Below are 14,166 nucleotides of genomic sequence, written 5' to 3'. Positions count from 1 at the left end.
GGGAAGTGAGCCCCCAAGGTGAGTACGCCATCATTGCCCTCGGTAAAGATGCTAATTAACCAAGTTTTGATGTTAACAAAGTTTTTCGATTAGCCAGTAGATTGTTACAAGATGCGGGCGCTCATTTTCTACAGTACTGTGCCCCCCCCCCCTCCTCCCCGTCTCGTTATATTTTCATCGAGAAGAAGGCATAAAGGACGTCGTTTATGAGGACTGGGTAGGTAAAATAATGAGGCTACATCGACGTTGAATTTTGTACAATAGTCAAATTTGAGGAATAACATGTAATGGGATATTGAGGACCACTTGATGCGCTCATTGCGGATCTGGGAAAGTCAATTTTATTGTACTCTGAACGGTATTTGATGGAAATCTTGTGGCTCTCCGAGAGCTTCGATGTTTGGAAAATTTTAATGATTCCGTATTTTTATGGTCGTTTTTGATATTTCAAGATTTTTCTTCTTCCGAACAGAATCTTGGTCAGGTGGTGACATTATGACGATCAAAATCCTTTAGTTTGATGTTACAAAGAGGGGAAAGAGGGGAGGATTTGTTGTTTTGTGAGGTGATTCCGGATCAGGTCATTGTTGTGAGGATCAAATTTCCTGAATTGATTCGATACTTTTAATTTGATTTTTCAAGGAGGATTGGGTTCCAGATCAGGTTATTATGAGGATCAATATTCCTTAGATACTTTGACTCTTCCATCCCCTTGGCTGGGGTGAAAAGGATTTTTTTCAATCTAGTTCTATCTAATTTCTTTCGAATTGAACAATTTTTATATATCAGTATGTTTATGGTACGATTGTTCCTTTTGGAAGGAAGCCATGTACTCATCCGATTTCGGAATCATATGACGAATCTGTTTGAACGATCCTAAAGAAAATCATGAAAATCCATGAACCTGACAAGCTGCCAATTACAATGCTTCGTTGTCGAGTGAAATTGCCACGCAGGTGCACTTTTACCAGTGGTATTTCATCATGAACATAACGAATTAGTGTGATAATAGTTGGCATCACATGTTGAATTCATAATAAATATCTTAGAATATTTAAAAAATTCTAAAGTGCCCCAGTTGTTAATCCGTGTTATTCAACTGGGAGACTCTGGGATACAGTTGTCTTTTGTCCTGATGATCATATCGGCTACAGTGACAATAACGATTGATATAAATCATATATCAACAGAGGAGTAATGACTAACTCTTCAAATAAATCGTATTTAATCTATCGGTGATCAGCCATTGGCTCAAAATTGAATTCTTTAAAACGGTAATTTCAATTAATTATTTAACATTCACCTCGAACAAATTTATTCATAATTAATAATAAACCCCCACAGTTCAAGTTGACGAAAATTTTCATCGGGTTTGATTGACCTTTTTTTATCCGCCTTTGACTCCCACCCGTGGGCTTAACCGATCAGAAACTGCAGCAGTTACTTTACAGCGAAAAATATGGCATCGGAAACTTCAAGTTCATTACAGTGAGACTATCTCCCAGTAAAACTAATCGCTGGCTAAACAGCCAGATAATGGATCCTGTCAGTGAATGGTTAGAGTCAGGGAGAAGCGATTGGCAACGTTAGTTTCACCATACCACACAATACAAAGTGGAGAAACGATCAGTGGCACCCCTTGCTACGGCGCGGAACAAAAGAAATAAACGAGGGCGCGGTTTGTGCGTGACGTTGTTATATAAGTGCGTGCAAACAACGTACCAAACGGGACCTTCTTTTGGGTTTTCGTACGCACGATTGCCGACGAGGCGAAGAAAACCACGTGTCTGGATGGAAAACTCACGAGGAATCGTAAACTGATGGCAGTGGTAAGGATATACAGAATAACGTAGAACGAAAATATAACTCACCCCCATTTCCCCTATTCTTCAGTCTCTATCTACCAAAACCGAATGATGAAAGTTTCATTCATCGTATTCAGCGTTTATTTCTCTTCATTCTTCTTCTGAACAAATTATGTCACTTTTTTTAGGGACTCGGATGAAGAGGCAGCCAATTTGTTACACCGGAAACGGAGAAAATCGTAGGGAAAGGCGGCAAAACGAGTCCCATCAATCATATTAAATTTACTATCATCGAAGGAATAAAATATAAAATATTGGAGGGCTTTTCTCAACGGACTTGATGACAGATTTATGCTGATTGACATCGTCATGTGTCTCCATTTCAACGTTGCCATGAATCGTGGAATTCAGTAGTGCAGAAAAAATAAAACATGGGCTCCTCCTATTTCGACGAAGCTCCTTGACTCAATTATTGTCTATTTCTATAAGATAAATATAGTGTTATCATATAATATGAGACTGATGACAAGAAGAATCTTCTGAGTCATGGTTTTCCTACACATCCACGAAACCTTTGTAGGATGTTTTAGGTCTTGGAAAAATACAGATCTACCAACAAGCTGAAGAACACTTCGCTGCAATGCCACCACTTTTTTCAAAGTCAGGGCCTGTGAGGTGCTACAGCGCCTGACGAGGTCGTGTATTTTTACCAAAAACACCTGATGGGATTCAGGGTTCTCCGAGGTACCATCTTCAATGGTTTGGTTTCCATGATTATAATAGCACCCTCAGTGGTCCATAATGGAAGATAAAAAATTCAGGATATTTTCAACATCTTTTATGGAGATTTTGAATGGTTTGGCCATCATAAGGTACCCCCATAAGGTAACCTTTACTCAGGGAAAAAACAAGGGAACGATTATGACTCCAGAGGACAGAATCCGTTCCTTTGAATACCACATGTGGTAAGGAACAAAACACTCGCAGGTTCGGAGCACAGCAGATCATAATTTTCTGGAGACTCTCTCAAACACGTCATAAACCTTGTCGAGTGATTTTTTAAGATAAACAGAAGAGCTGTGTTCTAATTTTCCAACACGTAGAATTTTTTGTTACGCTGCACAAGCTATGAGTCATGTCGGAAGCTCACGACAAAGTCTTACTCAGTAAACGATTCTTCACAGGTGAATTACTACCCGACTATTTTCCGGTTGTCTCTGCGATTTCTGACTGTTACCCCCGTTCTCTGTGCGGAGTATTACTTCCGTCCGGCCTCTTGTTTTATAGACCTCTTCCGTGGGGCTTGCAAATCCCAGGTATCCCGATTACACCACACAACGCCACCAACTTCTGTACTTGACATTAGTAGAACATAAGCCGAAAATGTTTTGCGTGGATCAAGGTCCATTTTTCACATGTAAAACCAGACTTTTATATAGCGTTCCACAGCTTGTGATGTTACAGCAAATTCTTGGACAGGATTTTGGATGAGCCAGAATGATTCTACAAAAAAAATTATTGAAAATATAGATACTCCTGAGCGGGATTCAAACCCGGCAGCTTCTGATTAGGCGCCAGTTGTTCAATAATATTTGTCACGTTATCCCAGCTTGGCATAAATTTAACACTGATTTACCCTATATTTCGTTCCAAATTAGTAAATATTTTAAAGACTCGTATCCAATACATTCTCGTTCAGCCAATATCGGCCGTCATTTCCTGTAGGAATATGAGATACAGGAACTTATTTATTTTAGGTCTTGCCTCTTCGAGAGCAGTCAAGGAACCAATCAAGACTCCAATAGTGAAAAGAGTAATATCGAGATCAGTAACGAAGGCCATAAAGGAGATCAGTCACCTCATACTAATAAACAATCAAATTCGGAGTCACCCAAACTTCCCAAACATCAACTCTTCCATTTACTAAACACCTCACTCTTGATAAACGACACTGAGTATTATATTTAGAACATTATTTTTGAATATTTCAACATTTTCCTCCCCACAATAATATCCCTACAATGCTCGTTAATTCAGTGCAAAGTCCATCAATCCTAAACAAACATTTTTACAAATCCCAAACCTCCATCCCTCAAAACAATGGAGACCCCTATCGTTGCCTCCCCCCTCCCCCTCCCCCCAGATGTATAAATCAAGTTTCTATCACAATGCAATCGCCTCTCTATTATCGTGAATCGAATCATAATGAGGTTGTTTAGTACCACGAGGTTCTCCCCCCGGAGCCTTTGCATATACTCCTCATCGTTCGATGGACTTGCACTGGCATGTAACATCGCTCCATCTCTACACACGTATGGATCCACTGATATTACTCTCAACCCTTTCCACCCACCGCCTACATCAGTTTGAAAATGAAGAGGCAGAATGGATACACGTCGTACCACAATGTTGCAATACTCTAACGTCAGGGGTGGCTTGTGGGTGGATGGGGGGCGGGGATAGTGGATACTATAATGCGAGAGAAACGCCGGCCAACGGTGCATTGGATCGTCAGTAACGAGATGCAGGAAGTGCGGGTGCAGACTCTATACTCTGAAGTAGGAAACGGATGGACGGGTGTATATAGGATGCCCTCAGTCAGGTACACACCCCGCAACACTCACTTCACTCTATCATCAATAGTCTCTCTCCTTCTCCTCTAACCTCCCTCCACCCCTCTTTATCTTTGGGGTGAGTGTATGCACATAGAGCCCGGTTGCAAGAGAGAACAGAGAACACGCCCGTGGGCGATGATATCCGCCCGAATGACTGTCGCGTAATCAACGGCTAATTATCCGATAGATACCCCGAAGCACGACCAGCTTCGACGTCAGCCACAGGGTGAGTTGCTCTACACCACTCACCACGTTATGCCACTGCTTCTCTCGAGAGACTAGTCGGGATTGGATTCTCTGTGTATGCGGTTATGGAGAGATTCAACGTGTGATACCAGTTGGCCTGACGATGGGTAGACTCTATCTCGTCAACATGGCGGTTCGATCTTCCGGGTATCTGGTTACCTCTCAGCGCTACTGTTCGCATCTATTCAACGTCTGTCATCCGAGTTTATGGATGTGATGGCATGGTGTATGGGCTTTGAGCCTCTTCAGGTATATTAATAAGCTAGATGCTGTTGTTGTCGTGGGATCGGGTCAATGAATTTTCGAATATTGTCGGATTTTTTGGATTTTGTGGATTTTGGATGGGAAAACCGGCGAGACGACGTACAGAGGACCTTTATTTCTGAGCTATGATGGCGGTGGAGAACCCACGAGGCAAGAACATGACGGAAATTTTGAAGAATTTCAAATTCCAATACTCGAGCGCCTTCTCATGTTCACGAAATGCATTTGATAATATAATGATGCTTCTGTCAGGGGGCCTGACATGACCCCCGACGGTCAAAGCATTCAAAATCACGCCCCATCCTCCAAGAGTCATAACTTCAATAAAAGATCTTGAAAATATTGTGAATTGTGGGCGTTATTATAATCATGGAAATCAAATCATTCAAAATGGGACCTAACAGAATCTTGAATCCCATTAGATGTTTTTGATAATAACACATCTTTTGTAAATTTGGGACATGAACTATTAAGAGGCAGTTGCCACTGCTGTCAGGTCCTACACATCTGTGCATATGCCATGGACTATTATCTCTCCCTCAGGTTCCCCGAGGGTGTGAGATTGGGACTTTGGAAAAGGTGGTTCCATGACAGTGAAGGTCCTTATGCTGCTCAAAATTCTGAAAGCTTCCTAAAATTTCAGTGAAACTTGCCATCTTAACGTGTATTAGCCCTTACATTCAGTACCACCCCCCTGAAAATTGATAGTCACCTGCTCAATTTTTTTTCCAACACTAAAAAACGTCGAGCGTGTCTAGCTCCCTCGTGTACCTTAAGTGGAAGGAAGATATGACAATCCTTTTTTGAATAAAAAAAAAACAAAAATATTTTCTTTTCATTTTTACATCTTTTATATAATTATATTAAATATATTATCAATATAAATATATCATGTAATTATAAACGATTATAATATATTCATTATATATAAATAATACGTATAATCATGTCCAGATCAAATAAATCGATAACAGATTTCGTTTTATAAATTTTTTATTAATCATTAACGCTCAAGCACATAAATTAAGTTAGCCCCTCAAGACATTTGCTTACTTCATGCGTAATACTCCTCCTCCTTCATCAACATAATCGCCATATATTCACATTCGAAGCGGGAAATTCAAATACTGCGCGCAAAGTGCACCACTAGTCCCTTCCAAAATTCTACAAAACTCATGTAAAATATTTAATTAAGGTATTTTCCCCCGACGGATACGATCCCCGACCCCTTCGCCAGAATGTTACAATTCAAAAAGCGTCACCCCCGAATTCCCCCAGGACGTGAATAAGGACGAAAGTCGAACGCCCGGAATAATTAGGTAACGGTGCAACACAGGATAGTCCCATAGTGATTCTCAATACGATAGTGATCTAGATCCCCGCTATTCTCACTCTACACTCTCTGTTACTAAGCCTGACTGACATTTCAGTGCAGGCGTCCATGGATGTCCTTGTCACTGCCTCATGCAGCCCCCTCCCCCCTAGATCACATCGATGGGCTTATTCTCCTTTCTGTATTTTCATTGGCACAAGCTGAAGAAGTAAAAAAGCCGAAGGGTCCGGAGAGCGAGAGTAAAGAGAGGATGAGAGAAGAAAAAAAAAGAATTTAAGGGCGTTTTGTCATCGGTCCCGTGGCCGCACTTACGCCTTGACGAGCCCAAACGAGCCGAGGCCGATGGATCGCTCGAGTGATCACGAAATAAAACACGGGGATTCCCCCCCCCCCCCGTTGGTCGTCCTTTTGCCACGTGGCTCCCTCTCTCATTCTCCTTTTCCGTCGCTCATCTTCTCACCATCTTTATCGCACTAACTTGTACCCTATGGAAATCCCATGCGACGCCCTCATAACAATGTCGTCGCGCAACAGCCTCGCGGCCACGCACCGTTATAAGCCCTGGGTTTGCGCAGGCATTTGTGACGCTTCGCCGCCCAAACGCCCGGCAAATGCGGGAGAAAAGTGCAGTGGAGGATGAAGAACAAAATAAAATGTAAAAAAAAGCGTTGAAGAAAAAAAAAATGGCTTTTCTTGAAGTAAAAAGAGAGACTCACAGTTTTTTTTTGATGTTGTGCAACTGAACAAGATGTAGTTAATCTGGGATCGTCTCCGTCGTTTCTAACTCGTTTGTGTCTTTTCTTTTGTGCGATTTTTTTTAGGCGGAACCGAAAGTTCTGTCAATCAGGGATGTATCAAGCCAGAATAAACATCTCGAGATCAATCGGTTTTGTTGGTTTTTTTTCATAACCTCGGAATGAATGACATTTTTCCGCAGTCCCGAAGCAATTAACCGGGTATTGGAAAGCCGGAGGACGCCGGAGGGTTGCGGCTCGATGGCAGTATTTTTTTCCGGCGGGTAGTTACGCGAAAAGGGTGTTATTAATGGGACGTTTCTATATTAATCTTCGTGGATGCGCTGTGATTTTTATAGGATCGCCGGCGTACGAGCGCGTGCCACAAAGTCACCAGAGCGAAGTGTTGGAAACGAGAAAACGAATAGCTGGGATGCGGTGAGAGTGAGGGAGTGTTACGGTATCTGAGGGGGATTATTGATGTGACATAGAAGGGATGAGTGCAGAAATTTTAGGGATGGATTATGCTGGGATGATTATAGGTTTAGGAAAAAAATGAAGTGACGGGAATTTTGAGGTGAAATCGAGTGGTTTCGTAAACGCGAGACGAAATGGAAATGCGTCATTCGAGCAGAGGAGGGTGATCTTCATTAACCAATTGATGTGATATTAATTATAATTGTTAGTGTGATTAGAGTCCATCGCTAACTCATTTAGTTTTCGAGATATCCGCAAAGAACGATGTGTTGAGCCTTTCGAAACGTGGCATGTCAGGCTATTAATGGAGCACTGGAAAATCGTAAATCGTCTCCGGAATCCAGGGTGCGATGAAAAGATTTTCGTACGTATGAGATCATTGTTTGTTGACCGGATAAAAAATTATTTGCAATAAAAAAAAAGAAAGAAGGATTGGTCTAGTGATCAACCAATTCTCGAACGATAAAACACTGATAAGAGAAATGCGATATTCCAAACAAAAATTCGTCAATCATTAATGAATGATCGAGTTGAATGTGAAGAAATAAATAATCGGTAATGGTTGATAAATAACGAACGTTAAGTGAAACAAGGTTTATTAGATATATCTAATTCCTTTTATCACCGGCGATAACATGTCCATCACAACAAGTATAATAATCCACCGAAGAGATACAGTCACTCTTCGATCGACTGGCCCGTCTCCAAGGAGCGGAGGGGTAGGGTCCTCAGTCCCGTGACCCTAGAACAAAAAAGAACGCACCACCGCAATTAAATAATTTAGGGCGGTGACTCCTTCGTCTTTTTTTTCGGGGGTACAAGTACCGTTCAGTCTGACTGTAATCACTGGAGTTAATTGAAGGTTACTTCTCCCCCTTTTCATTTATCTCTCTCTCTCTTTCTCTCTGGTGTATCCACAGGGCGGCTCTCAAGTGGCATATCCCATTGGATTTCTTCGGTTCCCTTTACAATATGCAGAAACGATTGAGTCATTCAGTTGCCTACAAAAACACGGACAAACCTTTGGGATTTTTTTTTTTTCAACGTATGAAACGGGGGTGTCCCCACGTGACGTCACGAGCAGAAGGCATTCAGATTGAAGAGCGCTCGATGACTCTTGAGATTTGTATTGCCATTAATAACGAGGGTGGCAGAGAGTCTCTGGGCTTGTGCCGGCAATCGCGTTTCCCCTTGCAGTCACTAACTAAAAGTACTTGGAACTACTATTGCCGTGTGAGGTATGCGTTTGTAAATCGAGGGAATGGAGAGAGGGCGAGGGGATGAGGGGGTGTAACGTCGTTTGGGAGAGAGAGCGACGGTGGCAAGAGGTTCCTTTCTACTCGCGGGTTCAGGTCGCTCTCTTCTCAATTTGTCCCGAGGACCTTCCGTCGACGCTCTTTCATTTTGTCCTTTGACAGAGTATCGGCGGGTCAAAGGAATTTGACTGTAGATCAAAGTTAACAGTTTTGTATTCATTTGAGAGTAGAGTTGGGGAGGGAGGCGATTTTTTTTGTGATACGAAGAATTTTTCCGGGGTTCTGAGTTATGAGATTGGAGGAGGGATGGGGCGGGCAGGGATTAATTCAAATGGCCATGCGTGGGGTGTCTGGTAATTGTGACATTGGAGAATTGGAGGATTCGGGGGTGCAGGGGATGGGGTAACACATATGAGTCGGTGATTAGTGTAGTTAGTTGCCAGGTGAGAAATGTTCATCCTGAGGGTGGAAACGGGGGAGATCCAAGGTGGGAGTAATCTTAGGTCCATCGTTAAATCCTATGTTGATTCAACTTGAACCGTAAATGCTCCTTCGAGTCTCAATCCGATTTTGAAAGTCTTGTGCTTCCAGGCTGGAAGGTTCAGGATAGGATGAAGCTTCATTTCATTGTCGAATCCAAAATTGATTCAGACTCAGAAGTAAATCTTCCATTCAGCCCATATAATTATTTGGTTCATGAATTACGTACCTCAATGTAGCCAATTATATTCCACGAAAATACTTCAAGGAGTTATGAATGATAATTAATTATTGGGGAATTATCGGGTAATTCGAAGGGTTGATCAAGGATCGTCAGCGAAGCCTCGATCGAGGCTGAAAATGCCTGGACACTTTGTGAGTATATGAACTTCACCCAAGGTTGGTTTAACCTTGAGAGTCTAGGCTTGATCCAAGTTTCATACAATCTTCATTCCATCGTCCATTCACATCTGGGGATGATCCTGATGCGCCTCGTACCGCGACGACGTTGCACTCCGATTTTTGTTCTTTCCAATATTCGCACACGTGTGAGAGAACAATGTCACACCAGTGAACGTTAAGATTTATTTAGACGTTAAGATTTCAGTTTAAATTATGTGTTTGTTTTTAGCATAAGCAATGCGAAAAAGAGGAGGCCGGTATCCGGCGTTATGGGGCCATCCTTAGGATAGACGTTTCATTGACGAAGACTCAGGGAGAAAATTAGTGTTAAAAAAAGAAGGAAACTTAGTGCGTTTTCGGGTCTGGAAAAGCGGGATGAAGTCAGTCGGGACTTGACCAGTTACGTGTGAAGACACTCTTCCTCTTTTACGTTTTTATCAATTTAACTGTAGAGTATTTGGATTAAATTTAGTTACCTCTTTAAAATAAATAAATCCTGTCTCTTTACAATCTTGACCCTACACTACTGAATGATAGGATGGCACGTACGTTCGAATAGTCGTCAGTGCCAATAACATTATCAAATTGTCAATAGAATTCTTCTTTACACATTTCCCCAATGGCTCGCTTCCCAAATTATACTTACAAATAAAGCCATGAGGTCTTGTCAAATCATTAGAAAACAATTTCTCCTATTCTCACTGTTGTGTCCAGACGAATAAGCATTCGAAGTATTTAAAAATATAATAGCGCACTCGTCAATATAATTACAACCGTTTATATTCATTCCCTTAATTCTCAACTGCTTTTGACTCGACCTGTTGTCGTTGTGGTGCTTACAAAATCCACACAATATGCACTTGATAGGGTATTGTGGAAACAAGGGTTTCACTTTGCATTTTTTTTTTATATCGTCTCTCACTCGATGGTGGGCCGAAGTCGTTTCCATTGTTTGTCGTGGGGGTGAAATCGATGCCACACGCGTACACAAGACGCCCTCGAGGGCCTCTCTAGACGAGCCATCGGAGGAGGAAAATTGTATACGACGGGGAGGGAGAGAGTCATTTTGTTCCAAGGTGTGGGATCGTGGTCTGGAAGAGGGAATATGTCAAAGCTCTTTATTGCTCCGGGCTCGAAGAAATAATTGCACTTTGATCCGCATTAATGAGTGCTCATGTACCTGTATGAGTCAACTACGGTTCAGACAGATTTCTAGATGTGATAGAGGAAAACCAACAAAGATAGAGATACAGAGCTTTGACCAAAGCTCGAACATAATTATGTTAATTTTGTAATTTTGAATAGAAAAAAATTAAAATTATATTTATAGAAAATTTATTTATTTATAATTCGGGAAATACTGGATATAAGATAATTTCTATGTAAACATCAAAGAATAAGTAATACCAATAAAAAACAAAATAAATTTTTTCTAAACCGTGTTAGAACGAAAAGGAAATTTATGAAAAACAACTGAATCGATCGAGCTGAATTTTGGCACAGATTTGGTCCTTAGTAATTGCTGTAAAAGTAAAATCGTTGAAAGAAAACAAATTTTGCTGCAAATTTTTTCAGTTCACTATCTCAATCAAATTTCACACCATGAAATTAATTTCTTTTTACAAAAATCTATTTCTCTTTTTTCCAGCAATACATTGACGTCAAAGCAGTTTATAAACATTAATAAATACTACACAAATGCATAAAATCCGTTACTTCGTTCACACAATATTAAATGAATCTCCATCTCCCCCTAAATTTCATCGAAAAACGAACGGCGAAAATATTGAATGAAAAAAACCTCAATTTGAATTTCGTCCACTGACAGATGTGAGAATCTAACCAACCGTAATTTTCATAGAGTAAAAGAAATCGCCGTCAGCCGTGCTCTTTCGCACATATCGGTCCACCCGGATACATTTCACTCCCCTTTTTTTTCCTTTTCATTTCACCACCATCATCATCACACACTCCAACACTTCAATATTTTTTCAACACGTGTATGAGCATTCACGTGTCATTTCTCCGGGTATAAAAAATATTAAAATTATTCCCTAACCCGGGAAAAATAATATTAAGAATGAGAAGAGGGATTGAACAAATATATGATGAAAACAGTTCTAACTCTCCACTTTTATCCAACTTTTTCATCTCTTGAGTGTAGTTTCAGCGATCATCCGTACAGGATTTCCGGATGGAATTTTCTTCTTTCTTATATATTTCCCCTGCCCCCTTCCCCCTTCCACCGACGGTCCTATTCCTTTCTCTTTCCACTTGAGTTGACATATCTATACTCAACTTCTCATTTGCTCTGAACGACGTCTCGTTCCTCGTTTATCGTTTCTGATGACACAAAATAAACAATCCGTGATACATGAGGAAAAATAAATAAATGAAAGGAAAGAAAAAAAAAAGTAACTGTTGGTATGGAACAAAATAAAAATTTCTCATCATTTATTTTCTTCTGTTCTCGTCTGTTGCTTGAGTATAAAAATCGAGGTAAAAATGAATGTATACGTCGTTTGAGAGACCGAAAAAACTCAGGGAAACGTGATGGAAGTGGATACGAGAAGAAACGAATGGTCGGCGGTGAAGGGTGGAGTAAAGGGAAGAAAAAAAAAATATAAAAAAAGAAAACAGATATGAGAGTCGGAGAAAAGAGTCGACATTGATTTATACGCTGGGCGTCGAAGGCGCCGACGTCGTGACGGATATCTGGATGCGACGAAAACCTTTTCCACGAAGTAAAATCTGCCTCTCTGGCTTTTCCATACAATCAGCAATGCCTTGAGTTCAGCATAGACGTCAGTCAGAGATAGAAAATACGGGAATGGTGGAGCCGGAGAAAGAGGGGGATGAAGGGGGATGGTGGGAGAGAAAGAAGCCAAGCAGGAAGAATTCCGGCATCTGCTACTGTCTCCCGTTTTCTCATCCGCCTTATTGCTAAAACCCAACCCCTTCTCCCTTCACCTTACACCCCTCTCAATGTATCTATATAACGTTGCGAGACAGACCCCCCCCCCCCGCCCCTATCTGGCGGTTGCTTCAGCCTTCGTTTCTCTCGTTTTTCAAAAGTGTAAGACAAAATGAAAAGTTTCCACTTGCGGGAGAGACTGTATTGTCTCAGTTAGAGTTTTTTCTACTGGGGAATTTAAGGGAGAAGGGGGAATATTATGTTGTAAGTTGATTTTTAAGGATTTGAACGTCTCCAGGGTTCGATGATTTTTTGACGAGGATTGAAACAGTTGTTTGGTTAAAGAAACGACATTAACTGACTGATATTAATTTTTGTTATTATCAGGCAGATGTGATTTATTTTTTTTACGAATTTGGGGATAGATTTCACAGGGGGATTCGATAGGAATGAGGCATTTTGTCCGTAATTCCGATGCAAATTCGCGTTGTAGAAACTTTTACTTGGAAAGAAATTGTGGATAAAAATTAGACTTCTGGAGGGTGGATCGCGAGGCGAAATGAGAATCGATCACTTTTTAGGTCAAGTTTTGTTGGAAAAATTAGACTCGAGAAGGGAATTTTTGTGATAAATCAAACCGTCGTCCCTAGCTTTGTCCCCAGGAAGTCTAATTGTTCTCTGAAATTTCTTTCCGCGTAGGGAAACGTCACGAAATTTTTCCCGAAAGCTCCGTAATTTTTATCTGAATTATTGGATTGTGGACAGGGATTTACTAAATAATGTCAAACGATTTGGCTATAAACTTAAATTCTTCATTATCGCACGCAGAAGGTATGTCTTTCTCCTACGATGTCTGCAGAGGAACTAAACCTTAGTGACCAAAGTTGTCACACTCTGGACCCATTCAACAAAAGGCCCTTGTTCTCTCATTTCTTTCTTTTTCTTCTCTGTTTTCATTTATCAAAACTATTCTACACATTCCGGCACTGTTCTGAGAAAAACTATAAAATACTGACATGGACTGAACAGAGCTATAGACAAACCGTTAATTTATGTCCACACGCACAATGCTCAATATGAATAGTCTGTGAAAAGTTACCATATTCTCACGTAAAATTTTCCATTCAATTCCGTAGTCGATGAGCAAACTGCGAGTTCCGTAATTTTTACCGAGTATTTTTTTCCCTGCAGTCTTACAGAAATAGTGAAGAAGTTTTCAAGTCAGCGGCGTAGAGTAACTCAAGTCTACTATGGATTGTTTTTTCACACAGAATGTTTTTTCCTATTGTAGACCTCCGCATCTCACTGTTAAATCGTTAATTTAGTATAAAACCACTTCGTATTCTAAACGTATAAAAACATGATAGGCTGTGACCGTGAAAGAAGTAAATATTAAGTCCATAAATTGAACAAAAATGTAAGTACCTGAAAACTGCTAAATAAAAATTCAGGTAGAATGGCTCAAGTCAATTGGGTGTTAGTCTACCGACTGGAGGATATGGGTTCGAATCCCGCCCCGATGGGATTTCGGAGTCCACGCTCGATCGGGGAAATTCCTCCGTCTGATTTGTGCGGAAAATCATCTGTACAAGCAAAACAGCGACAACAAGTTGATGCTTCAAGTGACTAATCACCGTTGA

Source organism: Diachasmimorpha longicaudata, chromosome 1, assembly GCF_034640455.1.
Source record: "Diachasmimorpha longicaudata isolate KC_UGA_2023 chromosome 1, iyDiaLong2, whole genome shotgun sequence".
In the NCBI taxonomy this organism is placed as follows: domain Eukaryota; kingdom Metazoa; phylum Arthropoda; class Insecta; order Hymenoptera; family Braconidae; genus Diachasmimorpha; species Diachasmimorpha longicaudata.
The sequence above is the reverse complement of the archived record's forward strand: the minus strand, read 5'-3'. Positions refer to the sequence as shown.